Below are 20,000 nucleotides of genomic sequence, written 5' to 3'. Positions count from 1 at the left end.
CAGGAAAGTTGGTTGGGAATCTGAGGCTCATGAGCCCCCAAGATGGTAGTAGTGGCACTGATGTCTCCACCCGATGGCAGTCACCACTACTCCTTCACAGCCCCAAAAGTGGCTGTTCTGGGGGCTGAGCTGGAGGAGCTGCCTGCCCCTCTAGCTGTGACAGCCTGCCCTGCACCTGGTGCAGGTGGTCATACAGCTCTGTCTGGAGGACACTACGCATCATGCCACAGACCTCTTCACAGGTGACAACATCCACTCCCCGCCCACTTGCGTGAGGAGAGCCCCATCCCCTGCAATGGTTCCACCCAAGGGTGGTGCAGGACCAGCAGATGAGGGAGGTCTGGGTTGGGTTCCAGACATGCTGGGACTCGGTGCCTCAGCCAGGTGGGATGGAAGAGGTGGATCCACTGGGATCTGCCTTCCCATATGTGCTATGGTGTGGAAATTAACAATGAATATTGGTTAGTCATGCACAACACATTACAACATTAGTCAAAACAGCATGCGTGGATATTCCCTTAACCCAAAACAGTGTAATTATAACAGTGGATAGCAAACAGAACACATGCATATATGGAATGACATTCAAGGTTGCAACAGCATGCAGTTAGTGGTATGTCAGGCAGGCAATACGATGATTATTCAACAGGGGATATTAGTATGCACACAGTTTAAACAATGATAAACCAAATGGAACAACAGTCCCAACAGTAGAGGTTTGTTTAGGAACATACCCATGTCAGTTTCAGTGTGATGGTTGGATCAGTTGAGTGGTGGGGGAAGGGAACAGATTCAATTGACATCTGCTATCAAGTATATTTGTCAGTACACTACTATTCACTACTCTACATTCAGACCACACTTCCACTCTAGCTGGATCATGGGGCTGCTACAGCACACCAATAGCTGTAGATATCAACAAAGCAATTGCACCCTTATTTTAGTTATACACATCAGACCTATTTATGTACCAATTTCTTTACCTGTGGGCCTGTCCAGATGAACTGTGTTCACATTACCATGCTGTTAATATACATATTTTAGATTCACATTTTAGTTGCAGGCCCTGGAGTGTGTGTTGTGTCTTTTACATACATCTACTGGAACATTCTCTGTGTGCATGTTTCTTGTCAACTGGGGAAACTTTCTGTGACAGCGTGACACTTGAGGGGGCTTGTCTGGGCCAGACTACAGAGTGTGGATGTCTTCCTTGCATTTATTTGTAGGACTGAGGCTGGTCAACACAGCAATTGTACACCTTTCACAGCTATACACATCATACTAGTATTTCTATTCAGATTGATTTACCTGTGTGCCCTGTATGGAAAATGCATGTGTTGCAGTACATTATTTTTTCTATTCAGATTGCAGTTTAAAACTTTAGAACCAGACTGAGATGTTAGTGGTGGTCCCTGGATTTGAACTGTGCTATGTGTGCAAAATTGAACTACAGGCCTAGTCCTATTCAGACTGAGCTACTAGGGAAGTGTTGTGTTTTGCTTGTGACATTTCTATCTAGTACATATTTTTGTACACAGTACTTTTATTATCACATGTTGCATTATTTGTTTCCCATTTTCAGTTAATTTTATGCATACACAACAGATATTGGTATCACTGTTTGTGAAATGTGCACATTAGCTGGATTGCACATTTGACTGTTTTACAACTACATACTGCAATTTAGATTTCTGAGTACACAGTGCAGGTTTTAGGTCTGCACCTGTTAGCCTTATACATTTCTCAGTAGATTCACAGCTACATATGGCTGAAATGTAAAGGTTAACACAGGACAATGCTGGCAGACAAACAAGCAAAACGCATTCTGATGGGAATATGCACTGTTGCTCTTTTCCAGTTATTTGACATGCCCATTCTAAAGTATGCAGATAAGCAGTGCTAAATCATTTCACCTCAGTTAATGCATTATGTAGGACATATACATTTCTATTTATCAGGTACAAATGAGATGACACACACCAGTGTTTGGAATCACCTTTACTAGTTTTGACATGCATATCTGTGTATGACTCAGAACTCCACAATTATTATTCCTGCATGATCTGCACAGGGGAATGCTTTTCATTTGTAGCTGTTACAGTAGCCCTGACATGGCACCTTTTTGGCAGGTTCACTCAGACACACTCATACATATTATAATATTTCTCTCCTGCATATTGTACCTTGTTTGCTACTGATATCTGTCTTACACAGCAGCTGAGAATACTCCATTGTAATACTGGCAGCCTTACACAGGCATTTGTTCCTGAATTTTACAGCACAATTATATATACAAGCAGTACTACCATTACTAAAATTTTGATTTCTTACTGCTAATAGTAGGAGTTATTCTGTACCCACCATACTGCCAATGCAGCCATGCCAGTCACTGTGCATGAGCCTACACATTCTGGGACCTCTGCAGCAGCTGTATGGGGAAACACCTGCACAGTCACAAGTTGATCTTTTCCATACTTAGAGATACATAAGACTGCATATTTACAGACAGGTGGGACATCCTGTGCTTGGGCTTCTTGCATCCACTGGTCCAAGAGTACACCCCTCCTCCGCCTCAGATCATTATGATGACATACCTGCTGACCAGTCCAGGGTATGCCAGTAGCATGGTGAGATCATGTGCAAGCTGGTCCCAGGCCTCTGCTTTATACTGCAAGCCCTGGTACTGGCCCTGCAGCAGCCTGCCATCATGGTTTTTAACTAGGAGAACAACCATGACCGTGGACTCCTGGTTGCCCCAATGTTGTGCTCGGAAGCCCACACCTTCTCTGCACAAGCTATTTTGGTCCTGCTGTGTGCAATGGCAAATGGTTATGGCTATATTCCCGCCTGTGAGCAGGAGTGGCCTTAGGTCAACTGGTGCCCTAGGCAAAAGGGCTCCATGGCGCCCCACTCACACCACCTGGTGCCCCCATCCTGGTCTACCTACACCAAATAAATACTGGAAAAGTGCCCCTGCTAGAGCAGCGCCCTAGATGGCTGCCTAGTTGGCTTATGCCTAAGGCCAGCTATGCCTGTGAGGTTTAAATAAGGCTGTTTTCCCGCACTTTTTAGTGATTGACTGGTTTTAATATGCTGCACTATGCTTAGTTCTGTGCAAATCCACATAACAATGCTTATACCAACTAAGCAGAGCTGAATGCATGTAAGCAATGCTTACACTAGCAAAGCATTGCTTAAATCTATTTTTTCATTAAAGTTATAAATTGTTTTTTGCATTTATATTTTACATATTCCCACCCCTACTGTGCTATACTTGAGACATATGATTGACATCTATCATTTAAATTCCTTAAAAGTATATTAAATAATTTGGCAGAGGGAGGATTCGAACAAAGCATGTTCTATATGCTACACCATGGCAATATCACTATGCTACAGCAGCTTGATGATGTTTTCTATCACAGTAGCACTTATCTATCATTTTCAGGATTTCAGCCAAGCTAAAAACAGTGGCATGCCACACAAACAAGCTGCTCAGCGCTTAAACTTTGGATTTACTTCATGAAAAAAATATTATTACATTTTTCTATTTTTTACTCCTTTCCTCTTGCACTACTGCTTCCATGTATGTAGGGCAGGAGTGCATACATTTGGGGGTGTGCAATTGAAGGCTGCTGCCCTCTATAGGTGTTTTTGTGTTGTTTTTATTTTATTTTCAGTGTCTGTGGACACTGAAATGTTAGCTATTTACATTTCAGTGTCTGTGGACACTTGTTTACTATATAATGTTAGAGCCAGGCTTTAATATTATATAGTTTGACACTCATCCATGTCATAAAGTGCCATACGGCACTTTCAGAGTGAAGGGGGCATGTTTCAGGTGCTGGGACTGCTGACACACACCTCCTGCACTTGTTCCTGGTTCGTGTCTGTTTAGTTTAGATAGCAGCATGCCTTCATGCATATGCTATCTTAAACGAACATGAACCACTCCGTGCAAGAATAGCCTTATTCTTGCATGGAGCTTCATGAATCCGGGGTATGTCTATTTTAGTTTTCAAATGGATTGCTTGAAGGCTACAGCTACAGCATTGTATAAAATAAAGGGTTGAAGCATGAAGGTATAAATTGGGTAAATGATCTCAGAGTAGCTAGACATGTTTTTAGAATTATATGGCCTGCAAAATATGTTTTTCTGAGTTTTGTCAATGTTTAAATTGTTATCTACTCTCCCTCCTACATCGTTAATGACAGTGCCATTTTTAATAATTTTGCCATTTATTTTGTAATCGCAATTTATTTCTATTTTGCCATGAGTCATGTTGCAGCATTTACACATACTAATGGTGAAGAAACTGCTGCTCCACCGTACCAGCCATCTTGGGGAGATTCAGGAACTTTTATTAAAGTAATTATATTGTGAATTTTGCATTTATTGCCACACCTGATAATCCATAGCTAATGTCACACTTCTATCTGAAAATAGTCTAAAACCAAAATTAAAATAAAAATAAATTAAGTAATTAATAAATAAATAGAAAAGTCTGAGTCCTGTTGCCATAAATGGTGTACATATTTAGCTATGGAAAAACTACCAACCCACGTCTTAAATAAATCTATCAGATTTGAGACTCCAGGTCTGCATTGATGCCCTAGAGTTTTTTTTTCTCTGTTCCTGCACAGCCTGAATTTTAATACTCCTAAAAGTACAACAAGCTAGTGCTACGTTTGCTTTAGTGACTTTTTCATTTGCACTGTAAGAAAAAGTTGTTTCCTTCTTCATGACATTATTGAAATGCTTCCATTTGCAGCAATGAAATATTATTAGCCTGTAAGTGAAAGTTAACCAGTGAAAATGAAAGTTACTGGCCTACAGACAAGGGCTAGCAAAAGCAGCCATGAAGACCTGCACTGGCAAATTCACATTCCATTTGAAAGAAACACAGAAAAGCAAGTTGATCTACTCTGGAAAAAATGACACTAAAAGATTATTCTGATGTAAAGCTCCAGTCTTGGGAAGGAAATAGCATTTTCCTTATCTAGTTACCTAAGTACTGTAATCATGCTGCCTGTCGGTCATATCACATTAACATAATAAGACTGGAAACAGAAATGGAACAAGCATCATTTGACCTTGTAATATAACTCTGCTGAACTCAACACCAGGTGCTTTGATTTAATTATCTCCCTCACTTTTTCAGACTAGCTCACACTGCATCCGTGTCGCCTGGGTTTGAAGATGGCTGAAATTCTAAGCCTTCACTTTACACCATTCCTAATGGCTGTTGTCACTGGGCTTCCTTCTCAGTCTCTTGTTACGTTTATTTTAAAAGTCAAGTACACAAATGTCACTGCTCTGGATAAAAGGTTTGTAGAAAATAGTACAACTGCCATTAAAACATACTTGGGGAAAAAAGTATTCATGTAAGGTAACGTTTACTTTATTTCATATTTCATCTATAATAACTTATCCTACTACATGTGCCTATACCTGTATAGCTGTATTTCTGTAGGTTCATAATCTATCACATATATAAAAGTGTACTTGCCAGGCAGTGTCTATATGTACTGCTTCTTTATCTTATGTCATATATTCTCTGATAATGTTTTTTTTTTCATTCTAATGTTTACTCACTTCTTTCTGCTGATAGCAAATTATGCCAGAACCCTTTTGTTATCAGTTGTTTACTTGCTGGTCTGTGTTGCGCCCACTACTGTTTTGATGCTTTGTGTTGTGCGTCATCATGCAGCATTTGATCACAGGTAAAACACAATTTATCCTTGCAATGCTTCTTTTGTCTGCAACAATGTTTATCTACAACTGCATTTCCATTCCTGCACAATGTATTATGTTGCATAGCTGTTGTTCCATAGTATCCATCCAACCATCCATTGCTGTTGAGCCCCATTTAACTACTATAAAGATCCAATAAACTGACAATGTAGCCACAGAATTTATTAGGCAAGTAGAGAATAGCAGTTGATTTCAAGGCCTTTCTTCAGTATTATATATGCACACACACACACACACACACACACACACACACACACATATACACATATACACACACACGCGCACACAGAGTTTAGAGCTGCTAGTACTACTGCATGTCTTTAATATGATGGAGGGAGCTGGAATCCCTGGAGAAAACCCATTCTGTTTCATGTATGAGCCCCTTGACACCTTTGTACAGCATGGCCTGTCTCATGCATGAGTGAGTGCCTATGGCACATTTATGTTACCATGCCCCTGTCACTACAGATGTGTTGCTTATCTTGGTGCTGGATTACCTGCTATATATCCTTAGTTTGTTGAGCCTTGTGGTGTTGCTGTAAGCCATGTTGTTACTAGTAATAATTGTTTTAGAATGCTATTATATTTTTGTGATAGTCCAATATAACTAATCATGCAAATTGTTATTCATTTAGGTTTCACTGTTGCTGCGTGCTGCTAAATGTAGTTACCTCTTACCTATCACACTGGGTATGCCTGCATGTTCTTGGTAGCATTGATCTACCTAATAGTGCAAAGTAACAATTTGCTTTACTGTATTATACCTAACAGTTGTGCTGGTGGTGCTGCGGTAGCATTGTTGCCTCACAGTAAGACGCTGTCCCATTCGATTCTCAGCTAGAGCATCTTCTGTGTGGAGACATGCGTGAATGGGCGTACCTTCGTTGAAGGTTGTGCATCAGGGCCGGCAACTCGGCACGTAAAAATCTACTGCCAATCATTAGCAGACCAAAGTTCCGCTGTGGCGACCCCTAACCGGGAAAAGCCGAAAGACACAACAACAACTTAACAGTTGTGCTTGCTGGTATTCTGAACTGTGCATATTGTACACATTTATTAATGCCCTTTTTATTCAATAATACTTATTTTATTCAACATATTGCATCACTGCATCATCCCACTGCACTGTGTTTGTTGCCTACAGTTCATTACGCTGCATTTCATTTGTGTTTGCATGTCGCACATCTAGTTATCGGTACTACTCAGTATTCATATTTCCTAATAAATCTCTGCCATGATTCATTATTTCTGCTTGTTAGAAATTCTTCTGCAATGGAAATCATGTACTAATAGTTGAATAAGTAATGTTTAAAATCGCACATGGAAAGAAGGCCAATTACACAAAGTATTTTGATTAGAACAACAGTGGTGCGTATTTTTTAATGACCAGTATGAGACAGACCATCATATGTTATATTGCATGCAACACCATGCTCTCCATAAATAAAGACATGATTAGGCTTTAACCAGTCACTTTCCTCTAACCCATAATGCAGTAATATTCAGATAAGATGTATTCCAAAAGGGGCTTATTGACTACATTGTGTAGTAAAACAAATATGTTCTGAAATGTGTCCCAACTGGCATAATAATATCCATCCACTGTTTGATTTGCAACAGTCCAGTAAAGAAAGTACACTGATTACTTACAACTTATGTTGCAGATGGACACATTTACTTCCAAACGACATTAGAATGGTCGAGATAAACAAATGACAGATTGCTAAAGGATGATTCGCTCTTCTCATTGTTTTAGTAGTCATTAAGACTAGTTTCTCCAGTGTAGATTCATGTTTCTGGAACACTTTCCTTTTATATTAGTAGTTTACAGATTAGTTTGCAACTCTGCTATTTATCTGCAGAAAGAATGCTTTTTTCATCCTTATTGAAAAAAAATAATTTATTAGTATTCTACATGCTTTGCAGTTACATAAATTTAAAACAAACACACCCAAGAGAAATAAATCCAGGGTCTCTCACGTCTTTTGTTTTCAATTCAAATAAAAAAGAAACAGTAATGAAGAACAGTTATTATCAAACTGCTTTGATTTTTGTAATCTATTAAAGTTATCTGAATAAGGTGTGATACTGTACAAACTGAGACAGTCAACAATATTTTTGCATTATTAAAACTGAAGATTACAAATCTCAATTTCTTAATTATTAGGTTGCTATTCATAGTCCAGAGCTTTGCATTTTCATGGTGGTAATCCGTGAAGAGTAGTGCTATGTGGATATGCAAATCATAGACTATTCAGGATGAATATGGAAATGCAGACGCCTTTTTATAAACACTGTTTCCTATCACAAAAATGTAATATGCTTAAGGCATAACCAATAAGGGGCAGCTGATAAGAAGATGAAGGGTTTTGCATGTTTGTGTTTCAGTAAAATTCATAGAGATGAATCCATAATGAACTCATTTACATACCAAACATGTGAATGGCCCTAAAATTGTGTCAGTAAGCAACAGTTTAACAATAGAATACAGAGATGTGAGGGGAAGGGATAAAGTTTCATTTGAAGTTGGGGATGTGCTGGTACTTACATGGGCAGACTATAGAAAGGGTCGTGGGGGAAATGTTTTATTTTGGAGTCAGTGAAGTGCTTGCTCATACTGAAGGGGTCATTTGGGGAAATGTTCCACTTTGGTGCTTGTGCATACTTGGACAGACTGTGACAGGGATCAGTAGGGAAATGTTTAATTTTGGTTCTTGTGCTCAAGGGATCAGTGAGGAAATGTTTCATTTTGATTCTTGTACATGCCTGGGCATATTGCTGAAGGGATCAGTGGGGAAGTGTTTCATTTTGGTTCTTGTGCTGAAGGGATCAGAGGGGAAGTGTTTCATTTTGGTACTTGTACATACCTGGGCATATTGCTGAAGGGATCAGAGGGGAAGTGTTTCATTTTGGTTCTTGTGCTGAAGGGATCAGTGGGGAAATGTTTCATTTTGGTGCTTGTACATACCTGGGCATATTGCTGAAGGGATCAGTGGGGAAGTGTTTCATTTTGGTGCTTGTGCAAACTTGGACATACTGCTAAAGGGATCAAGCTATTGAAGGGATAGCTGAGTGCAACTTCATGGATTGCAACGCAGATATGAAAGGCAAACCACTGCATTTAACAAAGGATATGCATTCCTCATGGATACTGAATTATAAATTGCAAGAATACCGCATTATCATATGCCACTTTACAAAACTTGTTATTTGCATCTCATTATACATAAGGCATTAGACATGGGTGTAAATGGTCTTTATGAATCATGCCTTTGCTAGGCTCATTTGTAAACATCAGGGATATCCCTATTGCATCTGTGCACATAACTATGAAAACCTTAGACCTACTGCCATCAGCTCTTGCTGATCTGTTGGCTATTGCTTTATCATGACTGCTCTGCATACCACATCATATATTCATTGCTAATTGTTTTTACGCAGTAGTTTTTTCTACTCACTGTCTTCAGTATCTAGACCTATAGAGAAGGAAACAAATAACAATCAGCATTCATGTTTTCTCTCTCACTCATTCACCCATCTAGTCCCTTCAGCCAAGTAAACATTCTTATGTATGGTATCAACAGTACAGTAAATGTCTCCTTATTTCCTACTGTCGACTAAACATCTATCGTGTTATGCTTTATTTCATACTAGAGGTAATCACATATTATACATCTGAATTTTATCAACAACCACTCCACTAGAATTTCCTTTCCTTCCCTTTTCTTCCCTTCCTTTCCTTCCCTTTCTTTTTGTTTTCCTTCCTTTTCCTTTCCTTTCCATGTTTTAATATAATTTCATTGCGTGCCAAGCTTAAACTGCAGTTATTTTGTGTCCCTTGTTATACTGTCACATTTTCTATAATCAGCAATCAGAAATAGATCCATTGAGATTATATATTTAAACTTTTGGCAACACCGTCATGTATTTTGTCTAAATAATAACAATGCATTCTTCTTCAAAATGCAGTGGAGAAAATGCATTTCCTTCAATCTATGCCAGAAAATGGAATGCAGTCAGTTGTTTTAGTGATTTGTGTTAGTACATAAAATGATCAAAGTAACAGTTTACATCTAACCCTTGGTCTACAACACTTAAGAATAAGTAATCCATTCAGCAAATACCTATTTTTGTAGGAGATGAGCTGCTGATAAAAGGGAAGCACTAAGCACTGAGCAGTGGAATACACTATAAATATAACCAGCATCATCGTTCCTAAGAGTTAGGCAAAACAAATTGTTAATTTAAGCTTTTGTTCAGATGAACCCTCAGATATTTTAAGTACAAAACAAATATTCATTTTATGACATCTAGGAGTTTGTACATTCTGTGGCTTATTTTCAATTTGATTTTTATGTTGCCCCTTGGCAAAACAAAGCACAATCTCTGTGTAAATTCTGAATCATTTAACACAAGTTAATCTTTGGAAAGCTGTGCTGATTTTAAGACCTGCAACCTCAGAAATCAGAAGATGATAAACTCCCTTTCCTGTATCAGATAAGGAGTAAACATCTGCTTATGACAACTCAAAGCTGTGTGTCTTATTTGGAAGCAGCAGTTACCATGTGTTTTGTTGTCAGAACATATGGCACTGAATGGTGGAAAATACGTGTTTTTGTTGTCAAGATTCTAGTACATCAGAACTTGGTTTCCTGCAAATACTGTGCTTTGGTTTGGGGTCAGGGGGTCAAAAAAAAGGGGAAATTATTTTTTTTTACTTTACAACTTTTCTACTTTCTCTCTGAGTTTCTTCAACATATAGAGGTCAGGAGTATGGGAGCAGAAGGCCCACATTGTAGGGTGCAATGAGAATTTGTTTTAAGCAAGAAATGATGTCCAACAGGGTGTGTGTTATTGTGTAAATAATGCACACCCAGAGGTGTTCTGAGGCCTGACTCTGCAGGCAGAGAGCTTCTATAACCCTGGAAGGGCATTATTTACCCAATAACACAGAACTTGAAGGGTTTATGCTTAGAGAATGGACTATATGTGAAATTGTTTTGCATTTGCTTGCTTTTTTATTAATTATTATATGAATATATTAATATTTTTGATGTAAAATACTTTATTTATTTATTTACATTTGTTAACCAGGGTAGTACCCGACTGTGCCAGAAGCCTGTTTTCAGAGGAGACCTGGGGAGGAAAGCTCCAGCAAGATTAACGAATACTATAAAAACAAGATGTTATATAATGAATATAAATAAAATTGCAATTAACCAAACTGTAGTTAACAAAGTGGCTATAGAATCTAAGTAGTTGTAAACAAACATGTAATAGAACGTATTTCAGAGTTATTAGTAATTAAACAAGTAGTAGAGCATAATACAGAGTTATTAGTAACTGGAAATAAGCAAAGTATAACAGAAAGTAGGACAAGTCAGATTGTATAGAAAGTAGCTGTATAAGGAGCAGGAGAGAGGTGTGAAATATAGGGAAATGTGGAGGAAAGATGGGAAAGGCATTAACCAGGTGGAGTACAGGCTCAAAAATAGGGACATTTGAATGTTTCAAACTTGTTGTAGCATATGTAACTGCTATTGGAGGAAGTATTTTACATCCAGAATATAGGTTTGGTTAGTATTTAATGTCTACACACACACACACACACACACACACACACACACACACACACACACACACACAGACATTCAGAAGCAGTATACCTTTAAAAATGTACAATTAAAATCAGTTAATAATAACAGCAATTAAAAGTTTCGTACTTCCATACCTCTCTTCTGTCCATAATTTCAAAGAATGACTAGATTTTTATCTCATTTTCTTGGTCTGTTCCTCATAAAATTTGTGATTTGCTGATAAATCATTGGAGGTTGAAGTCGCTAAATAATGACATACATTTGAGTTTCAGACTTCATTTCCTTCAGAAAATGCATGCTAACACAAATTCTGTTATTCTTTCTAATTTTAAAAGGACAATATTTAAAATCTGTCCCCATTTGTGAGCCTTTGTTCACCCATTACTGTAGGCTTTATCCAGATTTCTTGAGGTATGAGGTTGAGAGATATGCATAACTCTTAATTTTAAATAAAGTACATTTTTTATTTATGATTATTTGTATCTTGACTAAGCAAGATGTAATTAACAGTAATGGATCCATATATTTGTTGTAATAGTTTGTATATTCTATGCCACAGCTCACTACTAACAGAAGAGAGTGAATTTTTAGCATGCTATTGTTCTATGTTTCTTTATAACCACATAGGTTTGCTTATAGTCTATGATATATAAAAAGACTTATCAGCTTTTCATTTCAGGTCAATGAGTAAAGATCTGAATATTACATAGAAAAATATATTTTTGTCTGACAGTGCTGCAATCTTTAAAGCTTCAAGCTTTCTGTGTGTTAATAATAAAGTGTAAGTTTCATTTTAACTTAATTTGTTTATTCGCTAGCTGGGTTAGTGAACTGGTCATTTTCAAACCCTTTCAGCCGTGACCTGTTCCACGACAGCAAACTTACTTACAGCATTTATACAGACAGTATAGTGAAGGCAGTCAATTAACAATATTTTAAGGTATAAAGAAACCCAGGTACTACATAAAGAAAATCCATGGAGAGGGACATAGCCAGTGTTAGGCACCACAGTACATTGTCAAGTAACAGATTTCATTACATATTTTACCACTGACATAGTGCCCTTGATTTTGTTAAATCCCACTGATGGACATTTTTTATTAAAACTAACATAATAGCTGGCATTAGGTTCCAGTGATTCCCATGGCTGCAGGGAGCCCCTGGTCATCCTTGACTGTGGAGGGCCTCACAAAAGCTACCTTTGGTTGGGGAAAATGAGGAAGAAAAAGTATCATCCATTCTCTGATTACACATTGGAGCCTAATAAGGGTTGTGATATGACTCTGGTTGGTTAAAGCTGCTAATCACTAAATAAACATGAATGAGGTAAGTGCTAGAGATTGTCAGCCCAGATCTCAACATTTACCTTGGATTTTAAGAAGAGCAGATTCTCCTGATCTTCAGTGATGTTTCTTTCAGGGAGCTTTAAAATTATTGGCAAGAAACCTGGTACTATAACTCACAAATTCTTTGCTCAAGAATTCTTGACAAAGCCAAAAATAATGGCAGAATATTTCTTTATGTATTTATTATATTGGATAATCAGGTTGGTGGACTGGTCCTCAGACCCTGTCCCACCATGGTCTGGATCCATAGGCAGCAGTTGTAATAACAGTACAAAATCGTGGCACAAATAGCAAGATAGCCAAAAATTCTAAGATAATGAACAGTTTCTGTCTTTGAATTTTTCTGTGTAGAGTCTGCTTGCCCTCCCTGTCTCTGCATGTATTTATGGATGTTCTCAGGTTTCCTCCTGTAACCCAAAGACATGCTGCAGGTGCAATGCCATTCCTCCAGTTTCTCTGAAGGTGAGTATGCAAATTGTTTGTGTTTCTGCATCTTGTGATAGACCCGGCTTGTCAGGGACAGTATCTGTGTATGTGCTGTTAATTTTAATTTGTAGATACACACAATAATGCTAGGCGTATGCAAAACTCTTTTGGGTGACAGTAAAGAAAAATGCAGTTAGCAAATTATCTTTCAGACATAAGAAAAAAATAATTACATAACATCCAGACCATTAGAGCTTCAAGATGTCTGGTGGTCCCCACATTCCAGACTATATACATGTATTTTGACATGTATTTAGTGCTGGACTCTGCCCTCAACTATACCCATTCTAAAAACAACACTGCTAAGAGGTGTGTACAGAAGGTTGTTGCAGCTTGTGGGAAGGATGGGGATAGTAGGTCATCTTCTTCTGGCTTTTCCTGGTAAGGGGTCGCCACAGCAGATCACCTGTCCACTCATGATTGGCAGTGGAGTTTTACAGTGTTGAGTTGCCAGCCCGGTGCCCAACCTTCCAAAGAAGGCACACACATGCATGCACTCATCCCTAGGGCCAATTTAGAGTGTCCAATCCACATACAGCATGTCTTTGGGATGCGGGAGGAAACCGGAGCACCCGGAGGAAACCCACACGACCACAGGGAGGACATGCAAACTCTGCACAGAAGGCACCCCAGCCGAGGATTGAACCAGAGAACCTCTTTCTGAGGTGGCAACGCTAACCACTACACCACCGCGGTCTGCCAATAGTGCAGTCATAATTTCTTTAATTTTGTTTACAATCAAACCTCAGAGGGATGCACAGGAAATCATTAGAGCTTGGGATGGGTCTGGTGACAGTATGGTCATTGTGCCTTTGACTTCTCTCACAGATCTCAGAGATGGGCAAAGAAGATGACTATAGCTTAAGTAGGAGCAGTGTGCTGTCTAGGAGCAACAAGTTGGAATACAGTTGTGTGATTTCTTTCTTTTTTTTCATTTTCCTCACAATCACATATCAGGCATGCATACAGTTAGCTGCCTTTTAGGGATAGGGGTGATGAGAAATGCTATGTGTATTATTGAAAGGAGTCACCTGAAATATAAGACTGTGTCACACCCAAGCTTACAAAAGAAGGTAGGCAGAGAGGCAGGCAGCATTCCCAGATAGAACTTGTATATCCCTGAGTTATTTTAACAGTTTATTGGGAGCTATTATTTTGTCAGTTTTGAGCATTCAGTCTTGGACATAACTTATGCCTTCCTTGAAAGAAAAAAAATGATAGAATTTCTTTTCTTATACATGATTTTTGTTTTGGCCACCACTGGGTCAAAGGGGTAGGGAAATACTCTAAAATACATCTTAGGGTAGCTGTAACCCAACTGTTTAATACACAGTTACTAGTGTGCTGTCTTGGTCAGTTAAGGTTCATTGAAAGGAAAAGGATGCAAGGAAACATAGAATTAAATAGTAATAATGGATTTATTTTTTATCATATATTTTGTTTAGGCCATTACTGGATGAAATTTCTTTTTCTTTTTTTAACACAAAACTCTAAAATGTACTACAGAACATCTAGTATTGGCTTCTGGGAAAGCAATCCAGGAAAATATGGCAAAATATATATTAAAAAATGGAAGTAAAAAGGGAATTTGCATGCATGGGAAGCCTGGGAGGGGAGGAAAATGGGGGTGGGGTCACTGTAGGATGTGTGATGGGGTGTGAAACAGTAGGCAATGGGGCTGTCATTCAGCCCTTCTGTTAGGTAGGGCACCATTTCACTTAAGGCCAGGCATGTAAATAGGGTTGTTGTAATGTAACATCAATGCATTTAAATGGCATTTACTGTGAATGTCCCTCTTTGAGATAGGCCAACATGGTGTAGTAAACAGGCCTTTCATAATGTACGAAAATTGTAACTACAGTTAAGTTTGTGTGTAGCACTACCTAAACATTGCAGTATGAACTAATAGCTTGCTTAGAAGGGATAGCAGTAACAGGGTGATTGAAGTGTCCAGAGGGCCCCCAATTTAGCATTTCTACGGGCCCCCAAAATGCTAACACCAGCCCTGGAGATGTGGGCTAATCAATTAACATGTATATGGGAGGTAGGGGGAAACTGGTTTAGCTTGAGAAACCCCACAAACAGAAAAAAAAATGTTCCATGCCATGTAGCAAATCATTAATCATATAAATGCTTTCAGCTGCTCTAGATAGGATAAGAGAACTGAACTGCAGCCATTGGCTTCCAAAGCAGTATGTGTTTTTAAGGTTATTACTCATTCCATTTCACTTGTGTCAGTTGTACAATGCATGATTTTGGTATTCCTCATGGTCAAGTCATTTTTATCATATGTTCCTATAGACTCTCCAGCTTCATCAGTGTGTGTTTTGTCTTAACTTTACCTGTATTGTCAACGCAGCAATGAGTTCATGTATAGTGAGTGTGTAATGTATTTATGGAATTGCTCTGTCTATCAGGCTTCAGGAGAGGTAAACATTGATCTGGCTATCACTATGTTCTTTTACAGTTTTCCATTTTTTTCTGATATTTTATATAATCTTCATGTAATATAAGGATTCAAAGTCTAAGTTTTTTCTTTAATACCCTTCTTTACAGTGCACCATTCTTAGTCTGAGTTTACTTACCATATAAAATATTTTAAAATCTGCAAGAAAGGTAGTCATAAAGTGAAGAAAGCAGATCAGATTTTCTGGTTATAGCTTGTTATATTTTATTGAAGTTATACGTACACTAATATATAATACACACATTTCAAAGGTGCTGTTTTTATTTTTTTATCACATAAAGAATGCAAAAAGAAGATTATATATACTTTAGGCAATGTTCCACTTCTGAGTGTTTTTTTTCTTTGATAAGGTTCTAGGAGTATTGTCTGGACAACTGGTAGTGATTAGCTGGACGTATGTGATACTATCAGGCACTCACCACAAGTCAAATTATGAGATTTATGTAACCTTCATTAAACTTATATTTTAAATCTGCAAACTATGCACAGGGGTTTAACATTGGGACTCTGAACTGTCTGTACACAGCTTTTCACTAAAAGAAACTGACTCAAAGAAGAAACAATTACAGGTTAACATGCACTGCAAAGTAAACTAAGTAAAAAGCGAGTCTTGTCACTTTGTGGTTGCAGGAACTATGGAATGCTCTGAAGTTATCGCCCTTGTATTAAATGGCTGCAAATCAAAATCGGGTAATAAAATTTCTGCTGCTTGACTACTTATGCTCTTCGGTTACACCTGGACCATATGAAAGCAGAGGCAGTATTCTTGGACAAATCCAGAAATCCCTGGAAGTGCTCTCTATGGCAGTCACAGCAGATATCATTGAAAGCCAACAGGAGCATTCCTTTCGTTAAGGAAATTGAACAAGAAGGAATCTGTAAATATTTAGGAATAGATGAAGGATCAGCAATAAAACATGAACAAATGTGAATAAAACTCATCAAGGAATATTTTAGAAGACTAAAATTAATATTGAAAACAACCCTGGCATCTAGGAACAAAGTCCAACCTATAAACCAAATTGATCTTCCTGTTCTACTTATAGTTTTGGGGTGAGTGACTGGCCCCAAAAGGTATTAGATCATTTGGACAGGAAAGAAGAACAATGCTGCACACTTATCAAATGATATATAAAAAGCAATGAATACCAAGATTATATATCCCTCGCTCTGAAGGAGGTATGGCCCTCCTTGAAACTGATTATATGTATAGATCTGTGATCATGGGACTGCATACATATCTGATGACCTCATCAGCCAAACATAGTGAATGTTTTAAAACATGAAGAGAAGAAATTTAAGATGACCTCTCTGCTTAGTTTACCAGAAGCATTCAAGTGACAAACGGAAATGGAAATTAAACCAGAAGTAGACAAAAATCAAACAGCAACTGAATGTGCCAAAAAGCAAAAGAAAGAATATAAGGAGAAAGATCAGATGAGAAGGAAAAGAATGTGGAGAAGCCATAAATATTGTAGCAAGTACAGACATCTCCTGTAACAAACTCATGTTGGTCAGGATCTGATGCAGAAATGGTTAATAAGAGGTGTACTGAAACCAAAGGATGAAAGGTTGATAATGGCAGTGCAGGACAGTGGACTGTGTACACATTGGCTTGCAAAGTCCACTGAACACTTGGGAGAAATAGACAAATGCGGGTTCTGTAAAAATTAATTGGAAACAGTTATACACCTTGCTGTTGGGTGTGATACATTCATGGCAAAGGGCCTGGACACTGAAAGGCACAATAATGTGGCAAAGTTGTTGTACTGGGGATTGTGCAGACACTGCAATATATAAGTAGGTGAGAAGCATTGGAAACATCAAACCAATAAACATTATAAAAAATGATGAAGTATACATCATGTGAGATCACCCATTGCTACCAATTCAAACATTAGATGTGATAAAACCAGATACAGTAGTCCCTGAAAAGAAGACAAAAGTAGCAGTGATCATTGAAAGTGCTACACCTAGTGATTACAGTGTCTCATGCACAGAGAGAGATACACACAAAGTCATAAAATATCAGGATTTGCAGGCAAAAATTAAAGCAATATGGGACAAAAGTACCCAGAGAGTTCCAACAGTAGTAGCAGCAATGAGTCTTATAAGAAAAAGAATCTGCTGTCATATTTAGATTTGCTACCAACACATGGAGCTCTCTATGAATTGCAGAAGGAGTTAGTTCTTGGTACATTGTAGGGTGATGTGAGGAGCACTTTTTGCTAACATTTCATGAACTTTAATTATACTCTGACCTAGGAATGGGGTCCATTCCTGTCATAGTATTAGAAACCCAAAAGATTTGGAGAAATTAAACCAAATAAGCTAACAAAGACAATATAAGATGTTATTGCAGACAGCATTGTAATAAAAAGCAATAGATGGCCACATTATTTGGAAACATTTCTAGCATAGATTCATTCTTTATTTCATTCATTCATTCATTTCCTGATCTTTTATTTATAATATTCAAGATAGTGGTGATCCAGTGAATATTTTATTTTATTTATTTATTTACTTAAATTTACTAACTGGGGTAAGAGTACTGTTCACATATGACCAAATTCATTCTCAGCATGGAAAAGAATATTGCAGAAGAGTATCAACATTACACTGATCAAATGATATCCTGGACAACATAGAATTGTCGAATGTTTACTTTAATAAGTTCACAGTATTGCCTCTTGGTTTTGACAAAAAGTGATAGCCACGCATCTTTAGGTCGGGGACAATAGGGAATGATATTTTTTCTTTTCATGGCTGAAGGAATTTACCAGCAGCAATACTCCACATATTTTTGAAATCAGATGCTTTGGCAACTGCAGCAGTGACTGGGTCATCTATCTGGCCACCTGTTTTTTCTCTGCTTTTTACATAGGGCAAACATCTCAGCCATTAAAACACAGGATTAGTGAACATCTTAGTGATATAAGAAACAAAAGAATATCTAATGCTCTTTATAAACATACAATGACCCATGCCACTGCAAAATGTCAATTTACAATTATTGATGAAATCCAAGGACACAAATCTAATAAAGCAAGTTGGCACGCCATATTAAATAATAAAGTATTTGGATGGATTGTCAGGCTGGGGGCTCTGTTTAAGCCTGGCCTTAATGAATTAAGCTAATTCTGGCATGTATCAATCAGCTTTGACTCCGGTTTAACTTTGTACTATTTAAATGTGTAATGGATTAATATAGCAATAACCCACGCCTGGGTGTGGATAATGCTGGATTTACCCACGGTTGGTGTGGTTTGGTCATGAGGGAGAAGCCCGAGTGGCCAAAGAAAGCCAACCGTGGGTAAATCCAGCATTACCCACACCCAGAAGTGGTTATTATTACAATGACATTATTTAGGAAAAAAATAATTACTTTTCTTAAATAATGGCATTGTATATCGCCTTGCTGCCCTTCCGCAGCTGTCTGGTATTCTACGGCAGTTCTGATGTACTGTGCATGCGTATGCCTACGCAGTACATCAGAGCTGTGGGCAAAGCAACGGAGAAAGCAAGATCTCCGTTGCTTTTTACAAACTGTTTCGCTATGTTAAATGGGTTTAACATAGCGAGACAGCTTTAAAAAAAGCATCAGAGAATCTCTGTTGCTTTTTAAAGTCTCGCTATGTTAAACCCATTTAACATAGCGAGAATTTTGAAAAAAGCAACGGAGAAAGCAAGATCTCTGTGGCTTTTTACAAACTGTCTCGCTATGTTAAAGGAGTTTAACATAGCGAGACAGCTTTAAAAAAAGCAACGGAGAATCTCCGTTGCTTTTTTTAAAGCTGTCTATGTTAAACTCGTTTAACATAGCGAGACAGTGTGAAGCAACGGAGATCTTGCGTTCTCCGATGCTGTCAAACAAGTTATAGTAATGGAAAAAGTCCGGGCGAACAAACCTTTTTCCATTGCTATAACTCTGATTTACAACGTGCAAACATGCATGCTTACCAACCAGCGTGCACGTTTTTGAATATTAATAGGGGGTCATTGTATAATGTCAGTTAAAGCACTGAAGGAGGCTGTAAGTTTTGTCGAAACTGGTTTGCTGTTTTGTCACATTAAATCTTAAATTTTAGCTATCTCCCTGGTGCTGGACTTTTTTTGTGCTTCTGACTACAATTGGTATGGTCTGTGCACCCTGTCTCACTTGCGTGGGGTTGAGTTTTGTTTGCTAATATTACAATAACTAAATTATGTTCATCAAATGTGCTATCTTGCTCAAATTTACTGCCAAAAGCAGATGATTATTTTGTGAAACGTGGTCCCTAATTGCATTTATTTGGGAGCACCAATGTTTATTCCTTGGATATTCCAGGAACATATCTATTGTTCATTGT

The sequence above is a fragment of the Protopterus annectens genome, chromosome 2.part0, assembly GCF_019279795.1.
Source record: "Protopterus annectens isolate FY-2018-M chromosome 2.part0, PAN1.0, whole genome shotgun sequence".
In the NCBI taxonomy this organism is placed as follows: Eukaryota; Metazoa; Chordata; order Ceratodontiformes; family Protopteridae; genus Protopterus; species Protopterus annectens.
The sequence above is the reverse complement of the archived record's forward strand: the minus strand, read 5'-3'. Positions refer to the sequence as shown.